This window comes from Osmia lignaria, unplaced genomic scaffold, assembly GCF_051020975.1.
Source record: "Osmia lignaria lignaria isolate PbOS001 unplaced genomic scaffold, iyOsmLign1 scaffold0005, whole genome shotgun sequence".
NCBI classification, from domain to species: domain Eukaryota; kingdom Metazoa; phylum Arthropoda; class Insecta; order Hymenoptera; family Megachilidae; genus Osmia; species Osmia lignaria.
Window position 1 is genome coordinate 6,066,919 of NW_027478162.1, and position 23,634 is coordinate 6,090,552.

The following is a 23,634-nucleotide window of genomic DNA, read 5'->3' on the forward strand; positions in this document are numbered from 1 at the left end:
AGAAACACCGTGGCCCCTTTCTTTGAGATAACTCTGCACTATTGCGAGCTGCAAATGCCACTTCCAGCTTAGCTGTGCAGAAGAAGAACAACAAGAATAAGAAATATTTCGAAATATGTCCGTCAGGCCCCTTCCCTTGAGATAAATCTGCAAATATCTCGGAAACGAAGCGAGCTACGGCAAAATGTTAAGAGACCTTTTTTGTAGAGAATTAAGTTTTCTACTTTTTATGTTCCATGATATTTTTTGATCAGATGCGTAGTTCTCGAGATATATCAAGATATTTAAAAGTTCTGAAGCTGCACCAACATAATAGAGATACAGAAACACCGTGGCCCCTTTCTTTGAGATAACTCTGCACTAGTGCGAGCCGCAAATGCCACTTCCAGCTTAGCTGTGCAGAAGAAGAACAACAAGAAGAAGAAATATCTGGAAATATGTCCGTTAGGCCCCTTCCCTTGAGATAAATCTGCAAATACCTCGGAAACGAAGCGAGCTATGGCAAAATGTTAAGAGACGTTTTTTGTAGAGAATTATGCTTCCTACAATTTATGTTCTATGATATTTTTTGATCAGAAGCGTAGTTTTCGAGATATATCGAGATATTTAAAAGTTCCGAAGCCGCACCAACATAATAGAGATACAGAAACACCGTGGCCCCTTTCTTTGAGATAACTCTGCACTATTGCGACCTGCAAACGCCACTTCCAGCTTAGCTGTGCAGAAGAGGAACAACAAGAAGAAGAAATATCTCGGAATATGTCCGTCAGGCCCCTTCCCTTGAGATAAATCTGCAAATATCTCGGAAACGATGCCAGCTATGGCAAAATGTTAAGAGACCTTATTTGTAGAGAATTAAGTTTCCTACTTTTTATGTTCTACGATATTTTTTGATCAGATGCGTAGTTCTCGAGATATATCAAGATATTTAAAAGTTCCGAAGCCGCACCAACATAATAGAGATACAGAAACACCGTGGCCCCTTTCTTTGAGATAACTCTGCACTATTGCGAGCTGCAAATGCCACTTCCAGCTTAGCTGTGCAGAAGAAGAACAACAAGAAGAAGAAGTATCTCGAAATATGTCCGTCAGGCCCCTTCCCTTGAGATAAATCTGCAAATATCTCGGAAACGAAGCGAGCTATGGCAAAATGTTAAGAGACCTTTTTTGTACAGAATTATCTTTCCTACAATTTACGTTCTCCGATATTTTTCGATCAGAAGCGTAGTTTTCGAGATATATCGAGATATTTAAAAGTTCCGAAGCCGCACCAACATAATAGAGATACAGAAACACCGTGGCCCCTTTCTTTGAGATAACTCTGCACTATTGCGACCTGCAAATGCCACTTCCAGCTTAGCTGTGCAGAAGAAGAACAACAAGAAGAAGAAATATCTCGAAATATGTCCGTCAGGCCCCTTCCCTTGAGATAAATCTGCAAATATCTCGGAAACGAAGCGAGCTATGGCAAAATGTTAAGAGACCTTTTTTGTAGAGAACTAAGTTTCCTACTTTTTATGTTCTATGATATTTTTCGATCAGAGGCGTAGTTCTCGAGATATATCAAGATATTTAAAAGTTCCGAAGCCGCACCAACATAATAGAGATACAGAAACACCGTGGCCCCTTTCTTTGAGATAACTCTGCACGATTGCGAGCTGGAAATGCCACTTCCAGTTTAGCTGTGCAGAAGAAGAACAACAAGAAGAAGAAATATCTCGAAATATGTCCATCAGGACCCTTCCCGTGAGATAAATCTGCAAATATCTCGGAAACGAAGCGAGCTATGGCAAAATGTTAAGAGACCTTTTTTGTAGAGAATTATGTTTCCTACAATTTATGTTCTATGATATTTTTTGATCAGAAGCGTAGTTTTCGAGATATATCGAGATATTTAAAAGTTCCGAAGCCGCACCAACATAATAGAGATACAGAAACAGCGTGGCCCCTTTCTTTGGGATAACTCTGCACTATTGCGAGCTGGAAATGCCACTTCCAGTTTAGCTGTGCAGAAGAAGAACAACAAGAAGAAGAAATATCTCGAAATATGTCCGTCAGGACCCCTCCCTTGAGATAAATCTGCAAATATCTCGGAAACGAAGCGAGCTATTGCAAAACGTTAAGAGACCTTTTTTGTAAAGAATTAGGTTTCCTACTTTTTATGTTCTATGATATTTTTTGATCAGATGCGTAGTTTTCGAGATATATCGAGATATTTAAAAGTTCCGAAGCCGCACCAACATAATAGAGATACAGAAACACCGTGGCCCCTTTCTTTGAGATAACTGTGCACTAGTGCGAGCCACAAATGCCACTTCCAGCTTAGCTGTGCAGAAGAAGAACAACAAGAAGAAGAAATATCTGGAAATATGTCCGTCAGGCCCCTTCCCTTGAGATAAATCTGCAAATATCTCGGAAACGAAGCGAGCTACGGCAAAATGTTGAGAGACCTTTTTTGTAGAAAATTAGAATTCCTACTTTTTATGTTCTATGATATTTTTTGATCAGATGCGTAGTTCTCGAGATATATCAAGATACTTAAAAGTTCCGAAGCCGCACCAACATAATAGAGATACAGAAACACCGTGGCCCCTTTCTTTGAGATAACTCTGCACTATTGCGCGCTGCAAATGCCACTTCCAGCTTAGCTGTGCAGAAGAAGAACAACAAGAAGAAGAAATATCTCGAAATATGCCCGTCAGGCCTATTCCCTTGAGATAAATCTGCAAATATCTCGGAAACGAAGCGAGCTATGGCAAAATGTTAAGAGACCTTTTTTGTAGAGAATTAAGTTTCCTACTTTTTATGTTCTATGATATTTTTTGATCAGATGCGCAGTTCTCGAGATATATCCAGATATTTAAAAGTTCCGAAGCGGCACCAACATAATAGAGATACAGACACACCGTGGCCCCTTTCTTTGAGGTAACTCTGCACTATTGCGAGCTGCAAATGCCACTTCCAGCTTAGCTGTGCAGAAGAAGAACAACAAGAAGAAGAAATATCTCGAAATATGTCCGTCAGGCCCCTTCCCTTGAGATAAATCTGCAAATATCTCGGAAACCAAGCGAGCTATGGCAAAATGTTCAGAGACCTTATTTGTAGAGAATTAAGTTTCCTACTTTTTATGTTCTACGATATTTTTTGATCAGATGCGTAGCTCACGAGATATATCAAGATATTTAAAAGTTCCGAAGCCGCACCAACATAATAGAGATACAGAAACACCGTGGCCCCTTTCTTTGAGATAACTCTGCACTATTGCGAGCTGCAAATGCCACTTCCAGCTTAGCTGTGCAGAAGAAGAACAACAAGAAGAAGAAATATCTCGAAATATGTCCGTCAGGCCCCTTCCCTTGAGATAAATCTGCAAATATCTCGGAAACGAAGCGAGCTATGGCAAAATGTTAAGAGACCTTTTTTGTAGAGAATTATGTTTCCTACAATTTACGTTCTCTGATATTTTTTGATCAGAAGCGTAGTTTTCGAGATATATCGAGATATTTAAAAGTTCCGAAGCCGCACCAACATAATAGAGATACAGAAACAGCGTGGCCCCTTTCTTTGGGATAACTCTGCACTATTGCGAGCTGGAAATGCCACTTCCAGTTTAGCTGTGCAGAAGAAGAACAACAAGAAGAAGAAATATCTCGAAATATGTCCGTCAGGACCCCTCCCTTGAGATAAATCTGCAAATATCTCGGAAACGAAGCGAGCTATTGCAAAACGTTAAGAGACCTTTTTTGTAAAGAATTAGGTTTCCTACTTTTTATGTTCTATGATATTTTTTGATCAGATGCGTAGTTCTCGAGATATATCAAGATATTTAAAAGCTCCGAAGCTGCACCAACATAATAGAGGTACAGAAACACCGTGGCCCCTTTCTTTGAGATAACTCTGCACTATTGCGAGCTGCAAATGCCACTTCCAGCTTAGCTGTGCAGAAGAAGAACAACAAGAATAAGAAATATTTCGAAATATGTCCGTCAGGCCCCTTCCCTTGAGATAAATCTGCAAATATCTCGGAAACGAAGCGAGCTACGGCAAAATGTTAAGAGACCTTTTTTGTAGAGAATTAAGTTTTCTACTTTTTATGTTCCATGATATTTTTTGATCAGATGCGTAGTTCTCAAGATATATCAAGATATTTAAAAGTTCTGAAGCTGCACCAACATAATAGAGATACAGAAACACCGTGGCCCCTTTCTTTGAGATAACTCTGCACTAGTGCGAGCCGCAAATGCCACTTCCAGCTTAGCTGTGCAGAAGAAGAACAACAAGAAGAAGAAATATCTGGAAATATGTCCGTTAGGCCCCTTCCCTTGAGATAAATCTGCAAATACCTCGGAAACGAAGCGAGCTATGGCAAAATGTTAAGAGACGTTTTTTGTAGAGAATTATGCTTCCTACAATTTATGTTCTATGATATTTTTTGATCAGAAGCGTAGTTTTCGAGATATATCGAGATATTTAAAAGTTCCGAAGCCGCACCAACATAATAGAGATACAGAAACACCGTGGCCCCTTTCTTTGAGATAACTCTGCACTATTGCGACCTGCAAACGCCACTTCCAGCTTAGCTGTGCAGAAGAGGAACAACAAGAAGAAGAAATATCTCGGAATATGTCCGTCAGGCCCCTTCCCTTGAGATAAATCTGCAAATATCTCGGAAACGATGCCAGCTATGGCAAAATGTTAAGAGACCTTATTTGTAGAGAATTAAGTTTCCTACTTTTTATGTTCTACGATATTTTTTGATCAGATGCGTAGTTCTCGAGATATATCAAGATATTTAAAAGTTCCGAAGCCGCACCAACATAATAGAGATACAGAAACACCGTGGCCCCTTTCTTTGAGATAACTCTGTACTATTGCGAGCTGCAAATGCCACTTCCAGCTTAGCTGTGCAGAAGAAGAACAACAAGAAGAAGAAGTATCTCGAAATATGTCCGTCAGGCCCCTTCCCTTGAGATAAATCTGCAAATATCTCGGAAACGAAGCGAGCTATGGCAAAATGTTAAGAGACCTTTTTTGTACAGAATTATCTTTCCTACAATTTACGTTCTCCGATATTTTTCGATCAGAAGCGTAGTTTTCGAGATATATCGAGATATTTAAAAGTTCCGAAGCCGCACCAACATAATAGAGATACAGAAACACCGTGGCCCCTTTCTTTGAGATAACTCTGCACTATTGCGACCTGCAAATGCCACTTCCAGCTTAGCTGTGCAGAAGAAGAACAACAAGAAGAAGAAATATCTCGAAATATGTCCGTCAGGCCCCTTCCCTTGAGATAAATCTGCAAATATCTCGGAAACGAAGCGAGCTATGGCAAAATGTTAAGAGACCTTTTTTGTAGAGAATTAAGTTTCCTACTTTTTATGTTGTATGATATTTTTCGATCAGAGGCGTAGTTCTCGAGATATATCAAGATATTTAAAAGTTCCGAAGCCGCACCAACATAATAGAGATACAGAAACACCGTGGCCCCTTTCTTTGAGATAACTCTGCACGATTGCGAGCTGGAAATGCCACTTCCAGTTTAGCTGTGCAGAAGAAGAACAACAAGAAGAAGAAATATCTCGAAATATGTCCATCAGGACCCTTCCCGTGAGATAAATCTGCAAATATCTCGGAAACGAAGCGAGCTATGGCAAAATGTTAAGAGACCTTTTTTGTAGAGAATTATGTTTCCTACAATTTATGTTCTATGATATTTTTTGATCAGAAGCGTAGTTTTCGAGATATATCGAGATATTTAAAAGGTCCGAAGCCGCACCAACATAATAGAGATACAGAAACAGCGTGGCCCCTTTCTTTGGGATAACTCTGCACTATTGCGAGCTGGAAATGCCACTTCCAGTTTAGCTGTGCAGAAGAAGAACAACAAGAAGAAGAAATATCTCGAAATATGTCCGTCAGGACCCCTCCCTTGAGATAAATCTGCAAATATCTCGGAAACGAAGCGAGCTATTGCAAAACGTTAAGAGACCTTTTTTGTAAAGAATTAGGTTTCCTACTTTTTATGTTCTATGATATTTTTTGATCAGATGCGTAGTTTTCGAGATATATCGAGATATTTAAAAGTTCCGAAGCCGCACCAACATAATAGAGATACAGAAACACCGTGGCCCCTTTCTTTGAGATAACTGTGCACTAGTGCGAGCCACAAATGCCACTTCCAGCTTAGCTGTGCAGAAGAAGAACAACAAGAAGAAGAAATATCTGGAAATATGTCCGTCAGGCCCCTTCCCTTGAGATAAATCTGCAAATATCTCGGAAACGAAGCGAGCTACGGCAAAATGTTGAGAGACCTTTTTTGTAGAAAATTAGAATTCCTACTTTTTATGTTCTATGATATTTTTTGATCAGATGCGTAGTTCTCGAGATATATCAAGATACTTAAAAGTTCCGAAGCCGCACCAACATAATAGAGATACAGAAACACCGTGGCCCCTTTCTTTGAGATAACTCTGCACTATTGCGCGCTGCAAATGCCACTTCCAGCTTAGCTGTGCAGAAGAAGAACAACAAGAAGAAGAAATATCTCGAAATATGCCCGTCAGGCCTATTCCCTTGAGATAAATCTGCAAATATCTCGGAAACGAAGCGAGCTATGGCAAAATGTTAAGAGACCTTTTTTGTAGAGAATTAAGTTTCCTACTTTTTATGTTCTATGATATTTTTTGATCAGATGCGCAGTTCTCGAGATATATCCAGATATTTAAAAGTTCCGAAGCGGCACCAACATAATAGAGATACAGACACACCGTGGCCCCTTTCTTTGAGGTAACTCTGCACTATTGCGAGCTGCAAATGCCACTTCCAGCTTAGCTGTGCAGAAGAAGAACAACAAGAAGAAGAAATATCTCGAAATATGTCCGTCAGGCCCCTTCCCTTGAGATAAATCTGCAAATATCTCGGAAACCAAGCGAGCTATGGCAAAATGTTCAGAGACCTTATTTGTAGAGAATTAAGTTTCCTACTTTTTATGTTCTACGATATTTTTTGATCAGATGCGTAGCTCACGAGATATATCAAGATATTTAAAAGTTCCGAAGCCGCACCAACATAATAGAGATACAGAAACACCGTGGCCCCTTTCTTTGAGATAACTCTGCACTATTGCGAGCTGCAAATGCCACTTCCAGCTTAGCTGTGCAGAAGAAGAACAACAAGAAGAAGAAATATCTCGAAATATGTCCGTCAGGCCCCTTCCCTTGAGATAAATCTGCAAATATCTCGGAAACGAAGCGAGCTATGGCAAGATGTTAAGAGACCTTTTTTGTAGAGAATAATGTTTCCTACAATTTACGTTCTATGATATTTTTTGATCAGAAGCGTAGTTTTCGAGATATATCGAGATATTTAAAAGTTCCGAAGCCGCACCAACATAATAGAGATACAGAAACAGCGTGGCCCCTTTCTTTGGGATAACTCTGCACTATTGCGAGCTGGAAATGCCACTTCCAGTTTAGCTGTGCAGAAGAAGAACAACAAGAAGAAGAAATATCTCGAAATATGTCCGTCAGGACCCCTCCCTTGAGATAAATCTGCAAATATCTCGGAAACGAAGCGAGCTATTGCAAAACGTTAAGAGACCTTTTTTGTAAAGAATTAGGTTTCCTACTTTTTATGTTCTATGATATTTTTTGATCAGATGCGTAGTTCTCGAGATATATCAAGATATTTAAAAGCTCCGAAGCTGCACCAACATAATAGAGGTACAGAAACACCGTGGCCCCTTTCTTTGAGATAACTCTGCACTATTGCGAGCTGCAAATGCCACTTCCAGCTTAGCTGTGCAGAAGAAGAACAACAAGAATAAGAAATATTTCGAAATATGTCCGTCAGGCCCCTTCCCTTGAGATAAATCTGCAAATATCTCGGAAACGAAGCGAGCTACGGCAAAATGTTAAGAGACCTTTTTTGTAGAGAATTAAGTTTTCTACTTTTTATGTTCCATGATATTTTTTGATCAGATGCGTAGTTCTCGAGATATATCAAGATATTTAAAAGTTCTGAAGCTGCACCAACATAATAGAGATACAGAAACACCGTGGCCCCTTTCTTTGAGATAACTCTGCACTAGTGCGAGCCGCAAATGCCACTTCCAGCTTAGCTGTGCAGAAGAAGAACAACAAGAAGAAGAAATATCTGGAAATATGTCCGTTAGGCCCCTTCCCTTGAGATAAATCTGCAAATACCTCGGAAACGAAGCGAGCTATGGCAAAATGTTAAGAGACGTTTTTTGTAGAGAATTATGCTTCCTACAATTTATGTTCTATGATATTTTTTGATCAGAAGCGTAGTTTTCGAGATATATCGAGATATTTAAAAGTTCCGAAGCCGCACCAACATAATAGAGATACAGAAACACCGTGGCCCCTTTCTTTGAGATAACTCTGCACTATTGCGACCTGCAAACGCCACTTCCAGCTTAGCTGTGCAGAAGAGGAACAACAAGAAGAAGAAATATCTCGGAATATGTCCGTCAGGCCCCTTCCCTTGAGATAAATCTGCAAATATCTCGGAAACGATGCCAGCTATGGCAAAATGTTAAGAGACCTTATTTGTAGAGAATTAAGTTTCCTACTTTTTATGTTCTACGATATTTTTTGATCAGATGCGTAGTTCTCGAGATATATCAAGATATTTAAAAGTTCCGAAGCCGCACCAACATAATAGAGATACAGAAACACCGTGGCCCCTTTCTTTGAGATAACTCTGTACTATTGCGAGCTGCAAATGCCACTTCCAGCTTAGCTGTGCAGAAGAAGAACAACAAGAAGAAGAAGTATCTCGAAATATGTCCGTCAGGCCCCTTCCCTTGAGATAAATCTGCAAATATCTCGGAAACGAAGCGAGCTATGGCAAAATGTTAAGAGACCTTTTTTGTACAGAATTATCTTTCCTACAATTTACGTTCTCCGATATTTTTCGATCAGAAGCGTAGTTTTCGAGATATATCGAGATATTTAAAAGTTCCGAAGCCGCACCAACATAATAGAGATACAGAAACACCGTGGCCCCTTTCTTTGAGATAACTCTGCACTATTGCGACCTGCAAATGCCACTTCCAGCTTAGCTGTGCAGAAGAAGAACAACAAGAAGAAGAAATATCTCGAAATATGTCCGTCAGGCCCCTTCCCTTGAGATAAATCTGCAAATATCTCGGAAACGAAGCGAGCTATGGCAAAATGTTAAGAGACCTTTTTTGTAGAGAATTAAGTTTCCTACTTTTTATGTTGTATGATATTTTTCGATCAGAGGCGTAGTTCTCGAGATATATCAAGATATTTAAAAGTTCCGAAGCCGCACCAACATAATAGAGATACAGAAACACCGTGGCCCCTTTCTTTGAGATAACTCTGCACGATTGCGAGCTGGAAATGCCACTTCCAGTTTAGCTGTGCAGAAGAAGAACAACAAGAAGAAGAAATATCTCGAAATATGTCCATCAGGACCCTTCCCGTGAGATAAATCTGCAAATATCTCGGAAACGAAGCGAGCTATGGCAAAATGTTAAGAGACCTTTTTTGTAGAGAATTATGTTTCCTACAATTTATGTTCTATGATATTTTTTGATCAGAAGCGTAGTTTTCGAGATATATCGAGATATTTAAAAGTTCCGAAGCCGCACCAACATAATAGAGATACAGAAACAGCGTGGCCCCTTTCTTTGGGATAACTCTGCACTATTGCGAGCTGGAAATGCCACTTCCAGTTTAGCTGTGCAGAAGAAGAACAACAAGAAGAAGAAATATCTCGAAATATGTCCGTCAGGACCCCTCCCTTGAGATAAATCTGCAAATATCTCGGAAACGAAGCGAGCTATTGCAAAACGTTAAGAGATCTTTTTTGTAAAGAATTAGGTTTCCTACTTTTTATGTTCTATGATATTTTTTGATCAGATGCGTAGTTTTCGAGATATATCGAGATATTTAAAAGTTCCGAAGCCGCACCAACATAATAGAGATACAGAAACACCGTGGCCCCTTTCTTTGAGATAACTGTGCACTAGTGCGAGCCACAAATGCCACTTCCAGCTTAGCTGTGCAGAAGAAGAACAACAAGAAGAAGAAATATCTGGAAATATGTCCGTCAGGCCCCTTCCCTTGAGATAAATCTGCAAATATCTCGGAAACGAAGCGAGCTACGGTAAAATGTTGAGAGACCTTTTTTGTAGAAAATTAGAATTCCTACTTTTTATGTTCTATGATATTTTTTGATCAGATGCGTAGTTCTCGAGATATATCAAGATACTTAAAAGTTCCGAAGCCGCACCAACATAATAGAGATACAGAAACACCGTGGCCCCTTTCTTTGAGATAACTCTGCACTATTGCGCGCTGCAAATGCCACTTCCAGCTTAGCTGTGCAGAAGAAGAACAACAAGAAGAAGAAATATCTCGAAATATGCCCGTCAGGCCTATTCCCTTGAGATAAATCTGCAAATATCTCGGAAACGAAGCGAGCTATGGCAAAATGTTAAGAGACCTTTTTTGTAGAGAATTAAGTTTCCTACTTTTTATGTTCTATGATATTTTTTGATCAGAAGCGTAGTTTTCGAGATATATCGAGATATTTAAAAGTTCCGAAGCCGCACCAACATAATAGAGATACAGAAACAGCGTGGCCCCTTTCTTTGGGATAACTCTGCACTATTGCGAGCTGGAAATGCCACTTCCAGTTTAGCTGTGCAGAAGAAGAACAACAAGAAGAAGAAATATCTCGAAATATGTCCGTCAGGACCCCTCCCTTGAGATAAATCTGCAAATATCTCGGAAACGAAGCGAGCTATTGCAAAACGTTAAGAGATCTTTTTTGTAAAGAATTAGGTTTCCTACTTTTTATGTTCTATGATATTTTTTGATCAGATGCGTAGTTTTCGAGATATATCGAGATATTTAAAAGTTCCGAAGCCGCACCAACATAATAGAGATACAGAAACACCGTGGCCCCTTTCTTTGAGATAACTGTGCACTAGTGCGAGCCACAAATGCCACTTCCAGCTTAGCTGTGCAGAAGAAGAACAACAAGAAGAAGAAATATCTGGAAATATGTCCGTCAGGCCCCTTCCCTTGAGATAAATCTGCAAATATCTCGGAAACGAAGCGAGCTACGGTAAAATGTTGAGAGACCTTTTTTGTAGAAAATTAGAATTCCTACTTTTTATGTTCTATGATATTTTTTGATCAGATGCGTAGTTCTCGAGATATATCAAGATACTTAAAAGTTCCGAAGCCGCACCAACATAATAGAGATACAGAAACACCGTGGCCCCTTTCTTTGAGATAACTCTGCACTATTGCGCGCTGCAAATGCCACTTCCAGCTTAGCTGTGCAGAAGAAGAACAACAAGAAGAAGAAATATCTCGAAATATGCCCGTCAGGCCTATTCCCTTGAGATAAATCTGCAAATATCTCGGAAACGAAGCGAGCTATGGCAAAATGTTAAGAGACCTTTTTTGTAGAGAATTAAGTTTCCTACTTTTTATGTTCTATGATATTTTTTGATCAGATGCGTAGTTCTCGAGATATATCAAGATATTTAAAAGTTCCGAAGCCGCACCAACATAATAGAGATACAGAAACAGCGTGGCCCCTTTCTTTGAGATAACTCTGCACTATTGCGAGCTGCAAATGCCACTTCCAGCTTAGCTGTGCAGAAGAAGAACAACAAGAAGAAGAAATATCTCGAAATATGTCCGTCAGGCCCCTTCCCTTGAGATAAATGTGCAAATATCTCGGAAACGAAGCGAGCTATGGCAAAATGTTAAGAGACCTTTTTTGTACAGAATTATCTTTCCTACAATTTACGTTCTCCGATATTTTTTGATCAGAAGCGTAGTTTTCGAGATATATCGAGATATTTAAAAGTTCCGAAGCCGCACCAACATAATAGAGATACAGAAACACCGTGGCCCCTTTCTTTGAGATAACTCTGCACTATTGCGACCTGCAAATGCCACTTCCAGCTTAGCTGTGCAGAAGAAGAACAACAAGAAGAAGAAATATCTCGAAATATGTCCGTCAGGCCCCTTCCCTTGAGATAAATCTGCAAATATCTCGGAAACGAAGCGAGCTATGGCAAAATGTTAAGAGACCTTTTTTGTAGAGAATTAGGTTTCCTACTTTTTATTTTCCACGATATTTTTTGATCAGATGCGTAGTTCTCGAGATATATCAAGATATTTAAAAGTTCCGAAGCTGCACCAACATAATAGAGATACAGAAACACCGTGGCCCCTTTCTTTGAGATAACTCTGCACTAGTGCGAGCCGCAAATGCCACTTCCAGCTTAGCTGTGCAGAAGAAGAACAACAAGAAGAAGAAATATCTCGAAATATGTCCGTCAGGACCCCTCCCTTGAGATAAATCTGCAAATATCTCGGAAACGAAGCGAGCTATTGCAAAACGTTAAGAGACCTTTTTCGTAAAGAATTAGGTTTCCTACTTTTTATGTTCTATGCTTTTTTTTGATCAGATGCGTAGTTCTCGAGATATATCAAGATATTTAAAAGCTCCGAAGCTGCACCAACATAATAGAGGTACAGAAACACCGTGGCCCCTTTCTTTGAGATAACTCTGCACTATTGCGAGCTGCAAATGCCACTTCCAGCATAGCTGTGCAGAAGAAGAACAACAAGAAGAAGAAATATCTCGAAATATGTCCGTCAGGCCCCTTCCCTTGGGATAAATCTGCAAATATCTCGGAAACGAAGAGAGCTATGGCAAAATGTTAAGCGACCTTTTTTGTAGAGAATTAAGTTTCCTACTTTTTATGTTCTATGATATTTTTTGATCAGATGCGTAGTTCTCGAGATATATCAAGATATTTAAAAGTTCCGAAGCCGCACCAACATAATAGAGATACAGAAACACCGTGGCCCCTTTCTTTGAGATAACTCTGCACTATTGCGAGCTGGAAATGCCACTTCCAGTTTAGCTGTGCAGAAGAAGAATAACAAGAAGAAGAAATATCTCGAAATATGTCCGTTAGGCCCCTTCCCTTGAGATAAATCTGCAAATATCTCGGAAACGAAGCGAGCTATGGCAAAATGTTAAGAGACCTTTTTTGTAGAGAATTAAGTTTCCTACTTTTTATGTTCTATGATATTTTTTGATCAGATGCGTAGTTCTCGAGATATACCAAGATATTTAAAAGTTCCGAAGCCGCACCAACATAATAGAGATACAGAAACAGCGTGGCCCCTTTCTTTGAGATAACTCTGCACTATTGCGAGCTGCAAATGCCACTTCCAGCTTAGCTGTGCAGAAGAAGAACAACAAGAAGAAGAAATATCTCGAAATATGTCCGTCAGGCCCCTTCCCTTGAGATAAATCTGCAAATATCTCGGAAACGAAGCGAGCTATGGCAAAATGTTAAGAGACCTTTTTTGTACAGAATTATCTTTCTTACAATTTACGTTCTCCGATATTTTTTGATCAGAAGCGTAGTTTTCGAGATATATCGAGATATTTAAAAGTTCCGAAGCCGCACCAACATAATAGAGATACAGAAACACCGTGGCCCCTTTCTTTGAGATAACTCTGCACTATTGCGACCTGCAAATGCCACTTCCAGCTTAGCTGTGCAGAAGAAGAACAACAAGAAGAAGAAATATCTCGAAATATGTCCGTCAGGCCCCTTCCCTTGAGATAAATCTGCAAATATCTCGGAAACGAAGCGAGCTATGGCAAAATGTTAAGAGACCTTTTTTGTAGAGAATTAAGTTTCCTACTTTTTATGTTCTATGATATTTCTCGATCAGAGGCGTAGTTCTCGAGATATATCAAGATATTTAAAAGTTCCGAAGCCGCACCAACATAATAGAGATACAGAAACACCGTGGCCCCTTTCTTTGAGATAACTCTGCACTATTGCGAGCTGTAAATGCCACTTCCAGCTTAGCTGTGCAGAAGAAGAACAACAAGAAGAAGAAGTATCTCGAAATATGTCCGTCAGGCCCCTTCCCTTGAGATATATCTGCAAATATCTCGGAAACGAAGCGAGCTATGGCAAAATGTTAAGAGACCTTTTTTGTAGAGAATTATGCTTCCTACAATTTATGTTGTATGATATTTTAGATCAGAAGCGTAGTTTTCGAGATATATCGAGATATTTAAAAGTTCCGAAGCCGCACCAACATAATAGAGATACAGAAACACCGTGGCCCCTTTCGTTGAGATAACTCTGCACTAGTGCGAGCCGCAAATGCCACTTCCAGCTTAGCTGTGCAGAAGAAGAACAACAAGAAGAAGAAATATCTCGAAATATGTCCGTCAGGCCCCTTCCCTTGAGATAAATCTGCAAATATCTCGGAAACGAAGCGAGCTATGGCAAAATGTTAAGAGACCTTTTTTGTACAGAATTATCTTTCCTACAATTTACGTTCTCTGATATTTTTTGATCAGAAGCGTAGTTTTCGAGATATATCGAGATATTTAAAAGTTCCGAAGCCGCACCAACATAATAGAGATACAGAAACAGCGTGGCCCTTTCTTTGGGATAACTCTGCACTATTGCGAGCTGGAAATGCCACTTCCAGTTTAGCTGTGCAGAAGAAGAACAACAAGAAGAAGAAATATCTCGAAATATGTCCGTCAGGACCCCTCCCTTGAGATAAATCTACAAATATCTCGGAAACGAAGCGAGCTATTGCAAAACGTTAAGAGACCTTTTTTGTAGAGAATTAGGTTTCCTACTTTTTATGTTCTATGATATTTTTTGATCAGATGCGTAGTTCTCGAGATATATCAAGATATTTAAAAGCTCCGAAGCTGCACCAACATAATAGAGGTACAGAAACACCGTGGCCCCTTTCTTTGAGATAACTCTGCACTAGTGCGAGCCGCAAATGCCACTTCCAGCTTAGCTGTGCAGAAGAAGAACAACAAGAAGAAGAAATATCTCGAAATATGTCCGTCAGGCCCCTTCCCTTGAGATAAATCTGCAAATATCTCCGAAACGAAGCGAGCTATGGCAAAATGTTAAGAGACCTTTTTTGTAGAGAATTATGTTTCCTACTTTTTATGTTCTATGATATTTTTTGATCAGACGCGTAGTTCTCGAGATATATCAAGATATTTAAAAGTTCCGAAGCCGCACCAACATAATAGAGATACAGAAACACCGTGGCCCCTTTCTTTGAGATAACTCTGCACTATTGCGAGCTGCAAATGCCACTCCCAGCTTAGCTGTGCAGAAGAAGAACAACAAGAAGAAGAAATATCTCGAAATATGTCCGTCAGGCCCCTTCCCTTGAGATATATCTGCAAATATCTCGGAAACGAAGCGAGCTATGGCAAAATGTTAAGAGACCTTTTTTGTAGAGAATTAAGTTTCCTACTTTTTATGTTCTATGATATTTTTTGATCGGATGCGTAGTTCTCGAGATATATCAAGATATTTAAAAGTTCCGAAGCCGCACCAACATAATAGAGATACAGAAACACCGTGGCCCCTTTCTTTGAGATAACTCTGCGCTATTGCGCGCTGCAAATGCCACTTCCAGCTTAGTTGTGCAGAAGAAGAACAACAAGAAGAAGAAATATCTCGAAATATGCCCGTCAGGCCCCTTCCATTAAGATAAATCTGCAAATATCTCGGAAACGAAGCGAGCTATGACAAAATGTTAAGAGACCTTTTTTGTACAGAATTAAGTTTCCTACTTTTTATGTTCTATGATATTTTTTGATCAGATGCGTTGTTCTCGAGATATATCAAGATATTTAAAAGTTCCGAAGCCGCACCAACATAATAGAGATACAGAAACACCCTGGCCCCTTTCTTTGAGATAACTCTGCACTATTGCGAGCTGCAAATGCCACTCCCAGCTTAGCTGTGCAGAAGAAGAACAACAAGAAGAAGGAATATCACGAAATATGTCCGTCAGGCCCCTTCCCTTGAGATATATCTGCAAATATCTCGGAAACGAAGCGAGCTATGGCAAAATGTTAAGAGACCTTTTTTGTAGAGAATTAAGTTTCCTACTTTTTATGTTGTATGATATTTTTTGATCGGATGCGTAGTTCTCGAGATATATCAAGATATTTAAAAGTTCCGAAGCCGCACCAACATAATAGAGATACAGAAACACCGTGGCCCCTTTCTTTGAGATAACTCTGCACTATTGCGCGCTGCAAATGCCACTTCCAGCTTAGCTGTGCAGAAGAAGAACAACAAGAAGAAGAAATATCTCGAAATATGCCCGTCAGGCCCCTTCCATTGAGATAAATCTGCAAATATCTCGGAAACGAAGCGAGCTATGGCAAAATGTTAAGAGACCTTTTCTGTAGAGAATTAAGTTTTCTACTTTTTATGTTCTATGATATTTTTTGATCAGATGCGTAGTTCTCGAGATATATCAAGATATTTAAAAGTTCCGAAGCCGCACCAACATAATAGAGATACAGAAACACCGTGGCCCCTTTCTTTGAGATAACTCTGCACGATTGCGAGCTGGAAATGCCACTTCCAGTTTAGCTGTGCAGAAGAAGAACAACAAGAAGAAGAAATATCTCGAAATATGTCCGTCAGGACCCCTCCCTTGAGATAAATCTGCAAATATCTCGGAAACGAAGCGAGCTATTGCAAAACGTTAAGAGACCTTTTTTGTAGAGAATTACGTTTCCTACTTTTTATGTTCTATGATATTTTTTGATCAGATGCGTAGTTCTCGACATATATCAAGATATTTAAAAGCTCCGAAGCTGCACCAACATAATAGAGGTACAGAAACACCGTGGCCCCTTTCTTTGAGATAACTCTGCACTAGTGCGAGCCGCAAATGCCACTTCCAGCTTAGCTGTGCAGAAGAAGAACAACAAGAAGAAGAAATATCTCGAAATATGTCCGTCAGGCCCCTTCCCTTGAGATAAATCTGCAAATATCTCGGAAACGAAGCGAGCTACGGCAAAATGTTCAGAGACCTTTTTTGTAGAAAATTAGGTTTCCTACTTTTTATGTTCTATGATATTTTTTGATCAGATGCGTAGTTCTCGAGATATATCAAGATATTTAAAAGTTCCGAAGCCGCACCAACATAATAGAGATACAGAAACACCGTGGCCCCTTTCTTTGAGATAACTCTGCACTATTGCGGGCTGGAAATGCCACTTCCAGTTTAGCTGTGCACAAGAAGAACAACAAGAAGAAGAAATATCTCGAAATATGTCCATCAGGACCCTTCCCTTGAGATAAATCGGCAAGTACCTCGGAAACGAAGCGAGCTATGGCAAAATGTTAAGAGACCTTTTCTGTAGAGAATTAAGTTTTCTACTTTTTATGTTCCATGATATTTTTTGATCAGATGCGTAGTTCTCGAGATATATCAAGATATTTAAAAGTTCCGAAGCCGCACCAACATAATAGAGATACAGAAACACCGTGGCCCCTTTCTTTGAGATAACTCTGCACTATTGCGAGCTGCAAATGCCACTTCCAGCTTAGCTGTGCAGAAGAAGAACAACAAGAAGAAGAAATATCTCGAAATATGTCCGTCAGGCCCCTTCCCTTGAGATAAATCTGCAAATATCTCGGAAACGAAGCGAGCTATGGCAAAATGTTAAGAGACCTTTTCTGTAGAGAATTAAGTTTTCTACTTTCTATGTTCCATGATATTTTTTGATCAGATGCGTAGTTCTCGAGATATATCAAGATATTTAAAAGTCCTGAAGCTGCACCAACTTAATAGAGATACAGAAACACCGTGGCCCCTTTCTTTGAGATAACTCTGCACTAGTGCGAGCCGCAAATGCCACTTCCAGCTTAGCTGTGCAGAAGAAGAACAACAAGAAGAAGAAATATCTCGAAATATGTCCGTAAGGCCCCTTCCCTTGAGATAAATCTGCAAATATCTCGGAACCGAAGCGAGCTATGGCAAAATGTTAAGAGGCCTTTTTTGTAGAGAATTAAGTTTCCTACTTTTTATGTTCTATGATATTTTTTGATCAGATGCGTAGTTTTCGAGATATACCAAGATATTTAAAAGTTCCGAAGCCGCACCAACATAATAGAGATACAGAAACACCGTGGCCCCTTTCTTTGAGATAACTCTGCACTATTGCGAGCTGCAAATGCCACTTCCAGCTTAGCTGTGCAGAGGAAGAACAACAAGAAGAAGAAATATCTCGAAATATGTCCGTCAGGCCAGTTCCTTTGAGCTGAATCTGCAAATATCTCGGAAACGAAGCGAGCTATGGCAAAATGTTAAGAGACGTTTTTTGTAGAGAATTATGTTTCCTACAATTTATGTTCTATGATATTTTTTGATCAGAAGCGTAGTTTTCGAGATATATCGAGATATTTAAAAGTTCCGAAGCCGCACCAACATAATAGAGATACAGAAACACCGTGGCCCCTTTCTTTGAGATAACTCTGCACTAGTGCGAGCCGCAAATGCCACTTCCAGCTTAGCTGTGCAGAAGAAGAACAACAAGAAGAAGAAATATCTCGAAATATGTCCGTCAGGCCCCTTCCCTTGAGATAAATCTGCACATATCTCGGAAACGAAGCGAGCTATGGCAAAATGTTAAGAGACGTTTTTTGTAGAGAATTATGTTTCCTACAATCTATGTTCTATGATATTTTTTGATCAGAAGCGTAGTTTTCGAGATATATCGAGATATTTAAAAGTTCCGAAGCCGCACCAACATAATAGAGATACAGAAACACCGTGGCCCCTTTCTTTGAGATAACTCTGCACTATTGCGCGCTGCAAATGCCACTTCCAGCTTAGCTCTGCAGAAGAAGAACAACAAGAAGAAGAAATATCTCGAAATATGTCCGTCAGGCCCCTTCCCTTGAGATAAATCTGCAAATATCTCGGAAACGAAGCGAGCTATGGCAAAATGTTAAGAGACCTTTTTTGTAGACAATTATGTTTCCTACAATTTATGTTCTATGATATTTTTTGATCAGAAGCGTAGTTTTCGAGATATATCGAGATATTTAAAAGTTCCGAAGCCGCACCAACATAATAGAGATACAGAAACACTGTGGCCCCTTTCTTTGGGATAACTCTGCACTATTGCGAGCTGCAAATGCCGTTTCCAGCTTAGCTGTGCAGAAGAAGAACAACAAGAAGAAGAAATATCTCGAAATATGTCCGTCAGGCCACTTCCCTTGAGATAAATCTGCAAATATCTCGGAAACGAAGCGAGCTATGGCAAAATGTTAAGAGACCTTTTTTGTAGAGAATTAAGTTTCCTACTTTTTATGTTCGATGATATTTTTTGATCAGATGCGTAGTTCTCGAGATATATCAAGATATTTAAAAGTTCCGAAGCTGCACCAACATAACAGAGGTACAGAAACACCGTGGCCTCTTTCTTGGAGATAACTCTGCACTATTGCGAGCTGCAAATGCCACTTCCAGCTTAGCTGTGCAGAAGAAGAACAACAAGAAGAAGAAACATCTCGAAATATGTCCGTCAGGCCCCTTCCCTTGAGATAAATCTGCAAATATCTCGGAAACGAAGCGAGCTATGGCAAAATCTTTAGAGACCTTTCTTGTAGAGAATTAAGTTTCCTACTTTTTATGTAGTATGATATTTTTTGATCAGATGCGTAGTTCTCGAGATATATCAAGATATTTAAAAGTTCCGAAGCCGCACCAACATGATAGAGATACAGAAACACCGTGGCCCCTTTCTTTGAGATAACCCTGCACTATTGCGCGCTGCAAATGCCACTTCCAGCTTAGCTGTGCAGAAGAAGAACAACAAGAAGAAGAAATATCTCGAAATATGTCCGTCAGGCCCCTTCCCTTGAGATAAATCTGCAAATATCTCGGAAACGAAGCGAGCTATGGCAAAATGTTAAGAGACCTTTTTTGTAGAGAACTAAGTTTCCTACTTTTTATGTTCTATGATATTTTTCGATCAGAGGCGTGGTTCTCGAGATATATCAAGATATTTAAAAGTTCCGAAGCCGCACCAACATAATAGAGATACAGAAACACCGTGGCCCCCTTCTTTGAGATATCTCTGCACTATTGCGAGCTGCAAATGCCACTTCCAGCTTAGCTGTGCAGAAGATGAACAACAAGAAGAAGAAATATCTCGAAATATGTCCGTGAGGCCCCTTCCCTTGAGATATATCTGCAAATATCTCGGAAACCAAGCGAGCAATGGCAAAATGTTAAGAGACCTTATTTGTAGAGAATTAAGTTTCCTACTTTTTATGTTCTATGATATTTTTAGATCAGATGCGTAGTTCTCGAGATATATCAAGATATTTAAAAGCTCCGAAACCGTACCAACATAATAGAGATACAGAAACACCGTGGCCCCTTTCTTTGAGATAACTCTGCACTAGTGCGAGCCGCAAATGCCACTTCCAGCTTAGCTGTGCAGAAGAAGAACAACAAGAAGAAGAAATATCTCGAAGTATGTCCGTTAGGCCCCTTCCCTTGAGATAAATCTGCAAATATCTCGGAAACAAAGCGAGCTATGGCAAAATGTTAAGAGACCTTTTTTGTAGAGAATTATGTTTCCTACAATATAGGTTCTATGATATTTTTTGATCAGAAGCGTAGTTTTCGAGATATATCGAGATATTTAAAAGTTCCGAAGCCGCACCAACATAATAGAGATACAGAAACACCGTGGCCCCTTTCTTTGAGATAACTCTGCACCATTGCGAGCTGCAAATGCCACTTCCAGCTTAGCTGTGCAGAGCAACAACAACAAGAAGAAGAAATATCTCGAAATATGTCCGTCAGGCCAGTTCCTTTGAGCTGAATCTGCAAATATCTCGGAAACGAAGCGAGCTATGGCAAAATGTTAAGAGACCTTTTTTGTAGAGAATTATGTTTCTTACTTTTTATGTTCTATGATATTTTTTGATCAGACGCGTAGTTCTCGAGATATATCAAGATATTTAAAAGTTCCAAAGCCGCACCAACATAATAGAGATACAGAAACACCGTGGCCCCTTTCTTTGAGATATCTCTGCACTATTGCGAGCTGCAAATGCCACTTCCAGCTTAGCTGTGCAGAAGAAGAACAACAAGAAGAAGAAATATCTCGAAATATGTCCGTCAGGCCACTTCCCTTGAGATAAATCTGCAAATATCTCGGAAACGAAGCGAGCTATGGCAAAATGTTAAGAGACCTTTTTTGTAGAGAATTAAGTTTCCTACTTTTTATGTTCGATGATATTTTTTGATCAGATGCGTAGTTCTCGAGATATATCAAGATATTTAAAAGTTCCGAAGCCGCACCAACATAATAGAGATACAGAAACACCGTGGCCCCTTTCTTTGAGATAACTCTGCACTAGTGCGAGCCGCAAATGCCACTTCCAGCTTAGCTGTGCAGAAGAAGAACAACAAGAAGAAGAAATATCTCGAAATATGTCCGTCAGGCCCCTTCCCTTGAGATAAATCTGCACATATCTCGGAAACGAAGCGAGCTATGGCAAAATGTTAAGAGACGTTTTTTGTAGAGAATTATGTTTCCTACAATCTATGTTCTATGATATTTTTTGATCAGAAGCGTAGTTTTCGAGATATATCGAGATATTTAAAAGTTCCGAAGCCGCACCAACATAATAGAGATACAGAAACACCGTGGCCCCTTTCTTTGAGATAACTCTGCACTATTGCGAGCTGCAAATGCCACTTCCAGCTTAGCTGTGCAGAGGAAGAACAACAAGAAGAAGAAATATCTCGAAATATGTCCGTCAGGCCAGTTCCTTTGAGTTGAATCTGCAAATATCTCGGAAACGAAGCGAGCTATGGCAAAATGTTAAGAGACGTTTTTTGTAGAGAATTATGTTTCCTACAATTTATGTTCTATGATATTTTTTGATCAGAAGCGTAGTTTTCGAGATATATCGAGATATTTAAAAGTTCCGAAGCCGCACCAACATAATAGGGATACAGAAACACCGTGGCCCCTTTCTTTGAGATAACTCTGCACTATTGCGAGCTGCAAATGCCACTTCCAGCTTAGCTGTGCAGAAGAAGGACAACAAGAAGAAGAAATATCTCGAAATATGTCCGTCAGGCCCCTTCCCTTGAGATAAATCTGCAAATATCTCGGAAACGAAGAGAGCTATGGCAAAATGTTAAGCGACCTTTTTTGTAGAGAATTAAGTTTCCTACTTTTTATGTTCGATGATATTTTTTGATCAGATGCGTAGTTCTCGAGATATATCAAGATATTTAAAAGTTCCGAAGCTGCACCAACTTAATAGAGATACAGAAACACCGTGGCCCCTTTCTTTGAGATAACTCTGCACTAGTGCGAGCCGCAAATGCCACTTCCAGCTTAGCTGTGCAGAAGAAGAACAACAAGAAGAAGAAATATCTGGAAATATGTCCGTCAGGCCCCTTCCCTTGAGATATATCTGCAAATATCTCGGAAACGAAGCGAGCTATGGCAAAATGTTAAGAGACCTTTTTTGTAGAGAATTATGTTTCCTACTTTTTATGTTCTATGATATTTTTTGATCCGACGCGTAGTTCTCGAGATATATCAAGATATTTAAAAGTTCCGAAGCCGCACCAACATAATAGAGATACAGAAACACCGTGGCCCCTTTCTTTGAGATAACTCTGCACTATTGCGAGCTGCAAATGCCACTTCCAGCTTAGCTGTGCAGAGGAAGAACAACAAGAAGAAGAAATATCTCGAAATATGTCCGTCAGGCCAGTTCCTTTGAGCTGAATCTGCAAATATCTCGGAAACGAAGCGAGCTATGGCAAAATGTTAAGAGACGTTTTTTGTAGAGAATTATGTTTCCTACAATTTATATTCTATGATATTTTTTGATCAGAAGCGTAGTTTTCGAGATATATCGAGATATTTAAAAGTTCCGAAGCCGCACCAACATAATAGAGATACAGAAACACCGTGGCCCCTTTCTTTGAGATAACTCTGCACTAGTGCGAGCCGCAAATGCCACTTCCAGGTTAGCTGTGCAGAAGAAGAACAACAAGAAGAAGAAATATCTCGAAATATGTCCGTCAGGCCCCTTCCCTTGAGATAAATCTGCACATATCTCGGAAACGAAGCGAGCTATGGCAAAATGTTAAGAGACGTTTTTTGTAGAGAATTATGTTTCCTACAATCTATGTTCTATGATATTTTTTGATCAGAAGCGTAGTTTTCGAGATATATCGAGATATTTAAAAGTTCCGAAGCCGCACCAACATAATAGAGATACAGAAACACCGTGGCCCCTTTCTTTGAGATAACTCTGCACTATTGCGAGCTGCAAATGCCACTTCCAGCTTAGCTGTGCAGAGGAAGAACAACAAGAAGAAGAAATATCTCGAAATATGTCCGTCTGGCCAGTTCCTTTGAGTTGAATCTGCAAATATCTCGGAAACGAAGCGAGCTATGGCAAAATGTTAAGAGACGTTTTTTGTAGAGAATTATGTTTCCTACAATTTATGTTCTATGATATTTTTTGATCAGAAGCGTAGTTTTCGAGATATATCGCGATATTTAAAAGTTCCGAAGCCGCACCAACATAATAGGGATACACAAACACCGTGGCCCCTTTCTTTGAGATAACTCTGCACTATTGCGAGCTGCAAATGCCACTTCCAGCTTAGCTGTGCAGAAGAAGGACAACAAGAAGAAGAAATATCTCGAAATATGTCCGTCAGGCCC